The following is a 14,140-nucleotide window of genomic DNA, read 5'->3' as shown; positions in this document are numbered from 1 at the left end:
AGTCTGGAAGTGGTAGCGAAGAGGCCTGGAGAACTGCAGTTGGCTCACAGGCTAAGGGTAGCCAGCTTCTCTTAATATCTTGAATAAGCTAGGTTCAGGGAGTGAGGAAAACACCAGCAGTTGGTTTATTCATCCGTTCACTTTGAATGCTGTCTGATTGCAGGAGCAACGTTGAAACCCACAAAACATGGAAAATTCTCTCTCACATGTACAAACATAATTGCAAAATAAGTGTAATGTGACAGTCCGAATAACCAATATAAAACATTACAAATCAGAATCCCATCCACCCTATCCAAAGTCCTGGGTAAATAACCAGGTTTTCAAGGCCTTCCAGAAAGTCATCGGGAAGAGGGTCATACGGATCTTGGGTGGCAGGAGCCCTATTCTAAAGGGCAAGTCAGCCTTCCTGGTTCCTGGAATACAACAGACTTGGAATGAGCACTCTACTGGGTCATATTATGCAGGCAGAAACCAAAGAAGACCATGGTTTTTCAAATAACCAGGCTCTGCCACATAGGGCATTGTAGGCAATAACCAGCACCTTGAGTTGCACCTGGAAACACAGGCAAAAAGTCTAGTTCACAGAGCAGAAAGATGTGTCAACAGGCTGAGACAATATTATCACTGCTTGTAGCATTGTATGGTGGATCAGTTGAAGCTTCAGAGTGATTTTCAAAGGCAGCTCCATGTAGAGCATGTTGCAATAATTGAGCTGTGAGATGTTACTGGAGGACTGACTGATCCAGGGAAGGATGCAACTGATGCCCAAATGGAGCTGTGCAAACACCCTCTTGGCCACATCAGCTAGCTGCTCTTCAAGCAGAAGCTGTGAGTATGGGAGAGCCCCCAAGTTGCGCACCATTCCTGACCAGGAAGCTGTAACCCTATCGAGAAGGCGGAAAATCCTTGTGCCTGGACAGTCCAGACACAGTCCAATCACAGCCCCTCACTCATGGTAGGACTGGTCTGTAGTTGGTTTATCTCCAATCAGCCTCCAATTGATAAACTGCACATGGGATGCTCAACCATCTACGCACATCAGCCTTGAGCGCCTCTGCAGCAGAGCCTACTACTCCAGTGTGGACACATGATCTGCACATGTGAAATAAGTTGTTGCCACCATCAATGAAGCAGTATGCTTAGGGACAGGTTGTCTCAAACCTACACCAATTGATAAAATATATCCTTTTGCTGGCATTGCCCCAGCTAAGACCAAGAGAGAGGTAGCAGCAGATGCTGAGAGAACTAAGCAAGAGAATGGTTCTTGACATCCTCTGAACGGACATACTGTATGCTCCTAACCCGCTGACTCAGTTCTAGGAACAGCTTTATGTGCAAGAACAAACATTCTTGAGGGTACACAAGAACAAAATCGAATTCAAAGATGGAGAAAGGAGACCATCGAGCAAGGAATAACATTAAAGGAGGATGTGGCTGAAGGATCTCCATTCCCTCATACTAAGTGTAAGAGTGCCTAAGGGTAATATGCACAATAACAACACATTATGTGAACATGGAGAGACAGAGAGCCTGGCCCACCTGCTGGTATATCGCCTACTACCTGAAACGTGGTGATAGTGACTTATATTGGGCAAAAAATAAGTCAAGGAGGTGGCTTCATTCCAGCAGTTTAAAGTTTGATCTAGACATGGAAGATGAAGAGGGAGAAGGAGAAGGAGGAGGGGAAGAGGAGGAGGAGGAGGAGGAGGAGGAGGAGGAGGAGGAGGAGGAGGAGGAGGAGGAAGAAGAAGAAGAAGAAGAAGAAGAAGAAGAAGAGGAAGAAGAAGAAGAAGAAGAAGAAGAAGAAGAAGAAGAAGAAGAAGAAGAAGAAGAAGAAGAAGAAGAAGAAGAAGAAGAAGAAGAAGCAGCAGCAGCTTCTAGGCACTAGCACTGAATTTCAACAGCCTCACTTGGCTAACCTGGGATTGAAAGATACAGTTCAGAGGTGGGTTGCTCCCGGTTCGGACCGGTTCAAGTGAACCGGTAGTGGTAATTGGGCCTGGGTCGCTGAACCAGTAGTGATGGCTGGCTGGCCACACCCCTGAACCATTCCGAACTGGGAGCAACCCATCTCTGAATTGTATCTTTCGATCCCAGGCTAGCCAAGTGAGGCTGTTGAAATTCAGTGCTAGTGCCTGGAGGCTTCTTCTTCTTTTCTTCCTCGTCCCAGTCAGGATTGGGTGAACTTTCCTCCCTCCCTCACACCCTGCTTGCACAGTCCAGCACCTCCGCCTTCATTTTTTCCTATCTCCCACCCTTTCCTTCCCGTTGTTCTCTCACACACCTCCTCACTTGCCCACCAAATTTATAAACACAGGCGTGGTATCTGGGCTACAAAGTTGAATACTTTGATTCCTTCTAGGAAATTTATGGCTTTTCCACACCCTAAATCCTCTGGCGGTCTATTTTTTGGAGTTTTCCCTACCCCTTCCCTCAGTCAGAATCCCCAAAATTTTCACCACTGTTTCAGTGGGTGTGGCTTGGTGGGGGGGGTCATATGACTGAGTATACATGAGTGATGTCAAGTTGGCCATGCCCACTCAGTCACATGCCCCCCCACCTAGCCATGCCCACAAAACCGGAGGTAAAACTTTTTTAGAACCCACTACTGATAACAGTCGTATATCATCTCCATACTGATGATATGAAAAGGAGTAGCAGAGCCCGGGGAGTGACCTCTCCCCTCCCAACCCTCACCACCTGGAACCATTTGCAAAGAAAGGAAGACAACCACTACAATTCGATGCCCCCAAATCCCAACCATTCCCAATCCAGCAGTTTCGTGGATCATGGGCGGCTTCAATAATATAGTCCCATTTCTGGCTATCGGCTATTCTTGCCCGCAAGATGAGCTGCTCTGCCTCTCTGTCTACTGTCTTTTGCATTTCATTTCCGAGCAAACCACTTTAATGTGGTTTAATGCCATATTCCTCCCATTTTGTTGCATTATTGATGCAACCCTGCATTTCAGAAAAATCAATGGAAAATTGGGATGGCAGCCATAGAGAGAGGGCTGGCCTAGGACCTGATAGCTCCTCCTAGTTCAAGGTTTTCAACAACGACAATTAAAAAAAAACAGATGTTTTCCCTACATGAATCGAAGTCATTGGGCAAGGCCAGCACTGTTTGGACCAGGCAGCTCACAGGCAGGCAGAATGCAAATATAATCAAATCTGTATGAGCTGGCCTGGATCTTCCGGTCAGAGGCTGCTCTGAATGGGAAGGAACCATTTCTCTGCCTGGCAGACACAGCCCTAGAGAGAAGTGCAAGTTATCTCCAGCAAAATTCTTGGTAAGTGCGGCGTGATTTATCGGGGGTGGTCGAAGCCGTGCCTAGGAGGAAGATCGGAAAGAGTGGGAGGAGATGGAGACCCTCCATAAGGGATGGATATCAAGCTAAGCTGATGGAAGTTGCTTTTCCCAGAACAGCCCCAGGAGAAAAGTCAGATTGAAGAAAGAAGTGGCAAGGTTTCTGAAAATGCGAGCACTTAACTAGCGGTGTGGTCTTACACCATATTTGAGCCCCACCGAAGGTTGCAGCCTTAAGAATGCCCGAAGGGAGCTTATTCAAGGCAATCCACTGAACTGTGGAAACTGAATTAGAATATATTTCTTTAAGCAAATTAAGTCTCTGAGATAGGTGTGGGCTGGTTGCGGCCATTGTATACTCTTAAACGCCCTCTGTTTGTTGGGATGTCATTTCTTACAAGGTTGAAACTGGGATATGGTAAGAGTCAGAGACAGAATTTGGGCTCGGCTAACTTCAGTTCCATGTGGTTGTGTGAACACACGTCTGATATGAATTGAGCTTTAGCATCCAATAAGGGACATTTTTGTCTACAGCTTCTAAGGTCGGTTAGTGGCTCTTTGAAATTTTCTTGGACAGCTCTATTATGTTTATTTATATAATCTATTTATGTGGCTGCCCATCTCATAAATGTGACTCTGAGCAGCTGACAACACCTTAAAACCCACAAATATTAGCAAAGGATAAAAATCTACCACAGACACCAAGAAAAACAGCAATCGACACAAGCATTCTAATAGGCCATCTAATGTCCCCAGCCCAGGCCACAGAGCACATCCAGGTCTTCAATGGTTTAGAAAAGCCCAGCGGGAACAGGGCCAATCTGATCTTGGGGGATTTGGGTGTTTCAGAGGGCAGGTCCTGGAATTACCGTATTTTTCGCCCTATAAGACGCTCCGGAATATAAGACACACCCAATTTTAAAGGAGGAAAATCTAGAAAAAAAAGATTCTGAACCAAATACTGTAGTAAAATATTTTATATCAACTGTATAAAGTTAACAGCAGTTTAAGAACAATTTTATGTCAACCATGTAACGTATTAAGAACTATCTTTACTCTCATTAACAGTCAGTAAAGTCAGTAAACTGTGAAAGTAACAAAAATAAGGCTGTAATGTTTTTATTCGAACCCCAAGAATTCCTCTTCTTCGCTGCTATCAGAAATGAGGAAGGACAGATCCACGCAGTCATTGTCATCACTTTCTTCCTCACTGGTGTTTGCCTGCCCCATTTTTAGATGACCCAGGTGGCTACATTCGGCGTATAAGACGCACCCAGATTTTCACCCTCTTTTTTGGAGTAAAAAAGTGCATCTTATAGGGCGAAAAATACGGTAAATCTAAATGTACCAAGAAGGATTAGGTATACTCAGTCCAATCAAATGCATTTTTTTCTACAAGTTTTACATTATGAAAATTGCAAAATATTGGAACAAAAGCTAGGTGATAGAAAACAAGGGAAAGAGTATGGAGCAGAGAAAATGTACTTGAAGAGCAAACTTCAATACTTGGTAGAGAGGCTACAACCAAGCCTGCTAAACCTTCTGTTCAAGGCAAAACAATGAGATCAGACTTTTGCTTTGAAAAAGCAAATGGAAGATATGAAGAAGCCAAATTAATCAATGTGATTACAATGAATGCCAAGCCCATTCTCAGGCATTTGTTTTGATAGCAGAAAGCTTTTTGAATTTGACTGACCACAATGATTCTGCTTTTTGTTACTTTAGAGCTGACAAAGCTCCTTCCAGGATATTGAAAGCTGTAGTACGTCAAAATTATACACCGATGGCTTCAGACTTTATACCAGTTTGATGATCGTATCTTCATCTCCCAAGGCTGCTCATTCTCCCTTGGGCATCCTTAACTTTTGCTGTACCAGCATCTGAATAGCAATTCCCCAGAGGACTATAAAAGAACTAAATTTGGCAATACTGTCCCATTTGCACAATTTTCCACCACCCTCTTCTTCTTTTTTCCAATTTTAATCAACCCATGTTAATTGAAGGTTTTGGAAGAAGAAGCTTATATTGTATATCAAAATATTGACAGTCCAACAATAGTTGATACAGTTTGACATTGGTTCCCCAGAATTTTCCATGGGTTCTTTTTTTTTTAAACAAAATTTTATTGGTTTTCAAATATATAGGGGAGGGTAAATAGGTATACAATTTTTTTTGGCAGCTTTCATACTGCTGGTAGAGATCCCAGCACGATACTCACTTATGTAACATTGTACAACAAATTTATAGAAGAAAACAGTAAACCAAATCTTACTCTATATTGTTAGTCTTGTGTTCCTACATGTTTCTCTTTGTCGTTTTCTGATATATCACTAACTGCTATTGTTCCAAATAATTTTATTTTTGAGATCTGAGCCTTTTCGATATTGCTTCTTCCTCCCTGTCGCCAGAGAGAGCCTCAGTGCCACCCTCCTTCCCGTCTTGGATCTTACTATCTTGTGTTTTACTGTCTCTTTCACTACTCCCACTCAATTACTCCTCTGAGAGTGGGAAAGAATTTTCCATGGGTTCTAAACCACACTTGGGATGCATGGATTGTTCCTAGAATATTCTATGTCAAAAGCAGGTATTCTACCACTGAGCAATGCCCATTCCATCTCCAGCATTCTCTATATCTTTCTAGTGTTGCCTCTTTTTTTTTCAGGGCACTCCTTCCTTGCAGCTTCAATACCACTATCCACTTTCAGCCACCCAGCAGGCTAGCTGTCCTATTTGTATCATGCTAAGTCAGTCCCCAGGGTGATGACTTGTGAGGTGGAAGTGCATGAGTGACATCACCAATCCTTCAGAAAGTATTGTGCTGAGGATTCCTTCCTCAAGAGAAATGCAAATGAGGCATTAATGCAAGCAGTAAACTGCTTCAGAGAGCTATCTACATCAGGACCAGAAGAGGTTGCTCACGGTTCGGCCCAGTTCGGCCAAACCGGTAGTAGTATTTTGGCCTGGGTCGCAGAACCATCAGTGACCCAGGCTGGCCACGCCCCCAAACCAGTTCCCTGGTCACCGCTGCCATTGCCGGCATGTTGAACTGCACACACGCGAAGAGAACCAGTAGTAAAACTGGGAGCAACCCACCTCTGATCAGGCCCTATGAAATGCCTGTTTTCGATGGGGTTGGCTGTGTAGGGGATGTTTTATTGACTTCATTTTTTGTTTATTTTGAAATATTACTCGTGGGTAGTAGGAGAACGGCATGGAAAAGGATTATTAGAATTGGTTGCACAATACAGAACAGAGGTCCTTGGTACTCTCTGAGCTTGTTTTCTTCCAGACACTTCATTCCCCAAACTAGGTAACATCATCAGTGCTCCAAATATGCTACTTAGTTTGGGTAATGAAACGTCTGCATGAAAACCACCAAGCTCAGAGAGCATCAAGGGACCCCACAGTTCAATTCTGAGTTACACATAATATATTCTAGAGATCCAGATGTTACATTTTGTGAAGATATACATTGTATAAAAATAGAGAACTGTCCATCCCCCCCACCCCCAAGATAGGACGTTACACAGGTAGTTTGGCACTGATGATGTTACCTAGCTTGGTTAGTGAAACATCTGAAAGAAAACAACTAAGCTCAGAGCGCACCAAGGACCTTTACTTCAACCCTGAGCTACAAATATTCTCCTCTATCGATAACACAGAATAGGAGCGGGCAACCTATGTCCCTCCATGCTGAACCACAGTTCCCGGCAGTGGTGGGATCCTCCCGGTTTAACAACTGGTTTGGGGATAGCATGATGATTTGCCCGCACCTGACGCATGCTGTGCAAGCATGGGCAGTTTGAAGAAATCTTCACTTCCGGGTATCTTTGGAGGAGTAACACAGCTGATTCGCGCGGCAATCTGCTCTGCCACGCGAATCAGCTGAGAGGATAAAGGTAGGGAAATAGCGTGGGCAGGGGGGTGGGCCAATCTGATTGTCGGGGCGAACCGGTTTGCTCCCAGCTGATCATTGGAGCTACCGATTCGCCCAAACCGATCCAAACCAGAATTCCACTCCTGGTTCCCGGCATTCCTCACCACTGGTTGAGGATGTTGCAAGCCGTAGTTCAGCAACATTGAGAAAACCGTAGAGTGACGCATACAATCAGAGCAGTAAATCATCATAACAAAGTAGATGAGTAGATAAAACCAATAACTATGACAAGCCACATATGGTATGCCACAGCAAGTGAAACAAAAGGAATATCTGGCACCTGGAGGGGGAGGGCGGAATCAGCATCGGTTCAAGTCATACCTTTGGGAGAGAGTTAATTCCACAAGCAGCATACTGACAAAAGGAAGGATCACTTTCTTCCTTAAGCATTTAAGTAGCTTGTAGTATTGTAACCGATTAGTACAAAGCAGATTACCTTTGCTTAGAGAAAATATCTAAAGCTATTAAGGACATAGTACATAAACACCTTTGGCATTACAAAAAAAAAACCCCACCCTTCTGGAAATTCTATGACTATTTTGAGACGATAGGTTATTCTACATCAGGGGTGTCCAAACTTGGGAACTTTAAGACTTGTGGACTTCAACTCCCAGAATTCCCCAGCCAGCCATGCTGGCTGGGGAATTCTGGGAGTTGAAGTCCACAAGTCTTAAAGTTCCCAAGTTTGGACACCCCTGTTCTACATGGAATGCACATTACCAGAACACCAGGTTTCTTTGCTGGATAGCACTGGGCACTGCTCTCAGAACATCCTACAGAGCCCCCACTTGTGTTATTGCTGTTAACAGGGAGCAGGAACAACTGATACAAGACCAGGATTGAATTACTATATGACTCTTTGTCGTTTATAGAATCTAAAATTTGGCCGTGTGCAAATGAAATGCTTTTCAGACAGAATTCAGTGACTGGTGCTGGGCAACTTCATTGCTTCCAATGTTATCCCAACTATCAATGATTCTGGAGAAAACTCTTGAGCAGTCTAGAACTTGATAACAGGACAGGAACTTAGCTGGACTGCCAGTGACTTGTTCTTCCAGCTTCTAGAGACACCCAGTTGAATTTCCAGAAAGGTTTATGAGCATTGTTTATGGTGACATGGAGGGGATGGGACTGGTGGGATCCAGATAATTTTGCAGAGTTTGACAGAGCTCGGAATTAGCTAATGTGCCTGCTAAATATTGTGTGTATCTCCCAAATTAGATTGAGAGGAGGAGGCAGGAGGCCTTTCTCTGCTATGGCTTTTAAACTGAATGTCCTGAATGATGATTCTTCTGAAGGATGTATTTAAGGAAATGTTAGGTATGAATAGAAAACTCATTGATTTTGCAGGACTGACCCAAAAACAGGAAGGAGAGTGCAGCGTCCTTCCTGAATGTCTTTCCTGAAAAACCCCTTATGGGTGGTGCTCACTCATTCTGATGCCATTGTTTCTACGAAAGTTTGTCTTCAGGAGGAAGTTTGCTCTTCACTTTGCTCCATAAGGGAGTTACTTTAGAAAAGACAATAGCTTCGCCCTCTAATCTTTGCATAGGAGACTCTCTGCTTCCAGCGTGTGAAAGGCCTCGCCAGATCTCTCAAGCCTGAGCCTTAGCCAAGAGAGGAAAGGCTCGACAATTCTTTCCAGAGTGAAGGCCAAGGCCCTGCCTTTTGCTCTGAAACTCCAGCTGGTCCAGACTAATGAATTTCATCCCTAGGGTATGTCTATAGAGATTCTCAACTTGACGTTCTTGAGTCCCCTGTCCCCCCCCCCACCCTCTTTGACAATGTTTCATTTGTCATCCAAGTTCAGAACTGAAGAAGTTTCTTGGATGAGAAGCTAATCGTTTTCAAAGAAAAGAAAAAAAACAACCCCAAGAAAGTCCAGTTGCCTTTTGGAAAAGCACCTGTGGGACATCCCCTAGGGAATGTCTTCAAGGCCTGAACAGGAGTCTGCCTCTTGCTGGACTCCTGTTAATCCCCACCACCTGGCCTCAATGAACTGGGGAGAAGCCAGAAGTAGGAAAGACTCCTTTATGGCTTTGCCTGTTCCAAGGCAGCCAGTGGAGTCCACTTCAATCTCCCAAAATGCTTCACTTGGCTTTGGTGTGTCTCCCTCCAGGCTACATTCAGGAGAAAAGTTGTGCTGTCCCAATTGCAAGAATAGAGATTTGTACTGTAAATATTTGCACCACTTCCAGTGCTCTTCATGGATGACTAGAAAGTTCCCGTTATAACAAGAATCAAAGGGGTGCGGGGAGAAGAGTATGTTTATGAATGTGTGTGTTAGAAAGAATTGGCAGTGGTGCACTTGCTGCAATGTTAATTCCTCCATCCCAGAAACGAATACTGTCTATTTTATCCCAGGGGAAGGACAGGGTAGAGGTGCTTAAAGCACCCTGTAAGTGCTCCATAAAACGTCTTAGCAATGGCAGCTAGAATTGTATTTGCACAAAATTGGAAAGCAGACAAAATCCCATCAGAAGGAGAGATAATAAAGGAGATATTAGATTGTGCAGAAATGAATAGGTTGACATTGAGAATAAAGGACAAAGAGGAATCAGTGTACTACAGGACTGGGGGGCGATTTTATGATTGGCTTGAAAAAAGATGCAAATAGAAAGAGAAAGGAACCAAGCATAAAACAAATAACTTAGACGACACATTATTAAATCAGGGGGAGGGGAAATAAGAAAGTATGAAAATGTAAATATACAGGCGGAAAAATATATGAATTGATAAATGTTAAATAGCAATTATAAGAATGTATATTTAAGAATGAATTTGAAAGGAAAAATAAAAAAACTCTTTTCAAAAAATCCCCCATCTTAGCAATGCTTCTACATATCCAGGGGGACACCAGAGCTTTGGAATTCTATTCAGATCAACTCCAGTAAAAGGATAATCTCAGAAAAGCTACTTAATCCAAATTTATACACAGCCCACCTTTCCTTAAGCTCACAGAGACCGAGACACATCCAGTGGTGGATTCCTACTGGTTCGGACCGGTTTGGCTGAACAGGTAGTAATTTGGCAGCCTGGGTCACTGGAACCAGCAGCGACCCAGACCTGAAACGTCTCCGAACCGGTTCTCCCGGCGGCACCATAGGCGCTGCCATCTTGTTTTTTTGCTTCTGGGCATGCGCAGAGCAATTTGTAATGCATTTATAGTCAAATGACCACGCACACAGAGAGCTCATCTGGCGCGCTCGCTTCGATTGCATTTGTGCAAAATTGCGCATGCACCGAAGTGGCAGTAATGCTGGCAGCAACCCACCCCTGGAGACGTCTATATGGAGTCCTTGGTACTCTCTGAGTTTACATAATACAATAGTAGAGTTGGAAGGGACCTTGGAGGTCTTCTAGTCCAACCCCCTGCCTAGGCAGGAAATCCTATACCGTTTCAGACAAAATATACACATATTTTGTAGCACATAGATGAGAGGTCAACGGTTTGTAAATGGATAGGTAAAGGTTCCCCTCCCACATCTCTGCTAGTCGTTCCCGACTCTAGGGGGCGGTGCTCATCTCCGTTTCAAAGCCGAAGAGCCAGCGCTGTCCGAAGACATCTCCGGGGTCATGTGGCCAGCATGATTTGACGCCCACCAAAGGTGGTCCCTATTTTCCTACTTGCATTTTTTTACCCACTTTCGAACTGCTAGGTTGGCAGAAGCTGGAAGAAGTAACGGGAGCTCGCTCCGTTACGCAGCGCTAGGGATTCGAACCGCCGAACTGCTGACCTTTCTGATCAACAAGCTCAGTGTCTTAGCCACTGAGCCACCTACTACTTTAAAAAAATTTGATGGGAGAGGTGGTTGTGGATGCTTAATTACCAAACTAGGTAAAATCATCAGTGCTCCAATGATTTTACTTAGTTTGGTAATGGAACATCTGCAAGAAAACTATCAAAATTAGAGAGTATCAAGGACCCCTCATTTCAATCCTCACTTATCAATATTATCTTCTGGAGGTCCACATATTTCATTATGGGAAGATATACAATATGTAAGGGATGCGGTGGTTCAGTGGCTAAGACGCTGAGCTTGTTGATCAGAAACGTTGGCAGTTCGGCGGTTCGAATCTCTAGCGCCGTGTAACTGAGTGAGCTCCCATTATTTGCCCCAACTTCTGCCAACCTAGCAGTTTGAAAGCATGTAATAATGCAAGTAGAAAAATAGGGACCACCTTTGGTGGGAAGGTAACAGCGTTCTTATGCAAAAGGAGCTGCACATGTGTGCACTTGCCTGTCGCTCACACAGAACCATCTCCTCTCCCTCTGCCACCCCCACCCCAATCCACAAAGCCATAAACATTGGGGGACTTTGCTATACTGCATATCCTTTGTCAGGGGAAAAAACGCCTGATATCTGAGATCAATGGATCGTGGCTGATTCCCTTCCGCATATCTTTTGAGATATTGAGAAAAATAAAAGTCTTTAAGTATTCTAATTAATAAACAAACTTTAATAATAAAATAATAAAAGTAAATGAAACAGAAAATAACTAATGGTTACATTTTGATAATGAAAGCTCCGTCTGCCAAAGTTGGCTGCCGAACAAAGAAGAAAAGAATTTGGAATGTGTAACGCGTGCGCAATAAATCACTTTCAGATAACATTTTGTTTTATGACCTGCGCAATAAAGCTTTCTTAGTTTAACTCTTGAGTGTCAATTCATTCAATTCAGGCCTAGCAAACTTTTTAACATCGTGACACCCCTTCTTTTGCTAGTCTGGGCTGACGTCATCAAATCATCAATTAAGGCACATCTTCTTTCGCAGATACTCGTGTTGATTTGCGGCAAGTGGTTTGTTAAGCATGTCTGCGATCTGATCATGTGTAGAAACATATTGCAATTTAACAAAACCTTGCTTAACTAATTGCTTTGTGTTTTGATAACGAATGTCAATGTGTCTGGACCTAGAACCTGTAAAATGTGACTCAGAAATATAAACCACAGATACATTATCTTCCATCACGGTGATTGGTCGAATCGGATGTGTCCAGATATCTGTGATCAAAGCATCAAACCACGTTAGAGAATTACAAGCATCTGAAACACAAGCATATTCAGCTTCAGTAGATGAACATGAAACAAAACTCTGTTTTCTCACTTACCAGTAAACAGGACAACCATTTAGGAACATCATGTAACCAGAAGTGCTTTTGCGTGACTTCTTGTCGCTCGCCCAGTCGGAATCAGCAAAACAAATCAGCTTTGGTTGATCAGTGTGTGTTGGTTCTAGCAATAACTTCACGTGCTTAGTGTATTTTAGGTATTTCAACAACTTCTTAATGCATGACCAATGAAATTCTGTTGCCTTACCTACGTGTCGTGATAAAAGATTAACACTAAGTGCGATGTCAGGTCTGGTCCAACTACTAATGTATAATAGTGAACCAATGACTGAACGATAAAGTGTTTGATCCTCGAACTCAGGACTTGGTTCATGTGTTAAGTTGTGAAAATCTGTTTGCATGGGTGTCTTTGTTGTGCTAGCATCTTTCATGTTGCAGTGATGTAGAATGTGGTCAATTTCCTCTTCTTGTGAAAGACTAAACCCCTTCTGTGTCTTTTCAATTTAAACACCTAAATAAGTGCTAATGTGTCCTAAAGATTTTAGTGTGAAGTATCTCTGCAAACTTTTAGCAAAAATCTCACTCATTTTCTTATTTGGACCAATATAAACAATATCATCAACATAAACAAGAATTATCTCATATGCATTGTTAGATCTTTTTGTGAACACGCATTCATCAGTTTCGGACTTAATAAAGCCCATTGAATTTAGTTTGTCAGTAAGACATAAATACCACATTAAACCTGACTGTTTCAGACCATAAAGACTTTTGTTCAGGAACCAGGTATCCCCTTCTTGCTTTCGGAATCCTGGAGGGCTTCTCACGTAGATCTCTTCATCTAGGTCTGCATGTAGATAAGCTGTGTCCACATCAAATTGGAAAACTTCTAAACCAAGAATAGTTGCAGTGGTTAAAGCAATTTTTACGCTTTCAGTTCTGACTGTTGGTGAGTAAGTGTTTGTGTAGTCCTCAGGATAACGTTGAGCGAAACCCTGAGCTACAAGTCTGGCTTTGTATAAAGACTCACCATTTGGTTTCTTCTTGATTCTGTAGACCCATCGGGTGCCAATGACTTTCTTGTTTGCTGGAGGTTTTGCAGGTGTGAATACATTAAGTTTCTTTAAACTGTCCATTTCATCCTGCATTGCATCATACCATTTGTCTTGTTCTGAATCAGGAAGCTGTTTGATTTGTGTGAATGTCTCTGGAGGAAGAATAACGTTGCAAATCAAAGGTACTGGTGTTTTTGTCAGTTGCCATGAATAACGTTGTGGAGGGATTCCTTTTGTGGCCCTCTTGGAGCGTCTAGGAACATCAGTCCAGTCTTCTTCTTCTTCATCATCATCATCCTCGTCCTCACGTTCGTCGCTAGCATCAGCATCCGCGGCTTGCGAAGACGGAACATCAGGTTGTGAAGAACTGGTAGAAGGAATATCTGCCTGCGACTTGTCATCAGGCTGCGTGGCATCTGGAACACCATCTCTAGGAAAATAAACTTCAGGATCATTGGAATGAATCCTGGACCAGTCAATATCTTCCTCAAAATTAGCAGATTGTGAAATGACAATCACATGTTTAGTATCAATGAATTTGTACCATTTTGAATTATCATCAATACCCATAAATCTCAGTCTCTTTGCTACTGTACCTCCCTTTCTTCTTTGACTTAAGGGAGTGTTCACCATAGCATATGAACCAAAAATGTGGAGGTTCTTGAGATCAGGCTTGTAGCCATACAGCATGTAGAAAGGAGTTTGATTGATTACACTGCTCCAAGTACAGTTGACAATGTAATTTGCATATTTGATTGCTT

General features: G+C 43.1%; 1 protein-coding gene across 1 annotated transcript in view; it reads left to right on the top strand.

Annotated features, from left to right (window-relative positions):
- Window positions 1–3,185: 3,185 nt before the first annotated feature.
- The window catches only part of AVIL (advillin), a 49,964-nt gene continuing 39,009 nt past the window's right edge, over window positions 3,186–14,140 (top strand). Inside the window, exon 1 of the mRNA XM_081937626.1 lies at window positions 3,186–3,295. The gene's annotated coding sequence lies outside the window, so the exon portion shown is untranslated. The remainder of the gene's footprint in view (window positions 3,296–14,140) is intronic.

The sequence above is a fragment of the Natrix helvetica genome (assembly GCF_964273705.1).
Source record: "Natrix helvetica genome assembly, chromosome: 1".
Classification (NCBI taxonomy): domain Eukaryota; kingdom Metazoa; phylum Chordata; class Lepidosauria; order Squamata; family Natricidae; genus Natrix; species Natrix helvetica.
Note: the sequence above shows the minus strand (reverse complement) of the source record. Positions and strands in the feature narration are given on the sequence as shown.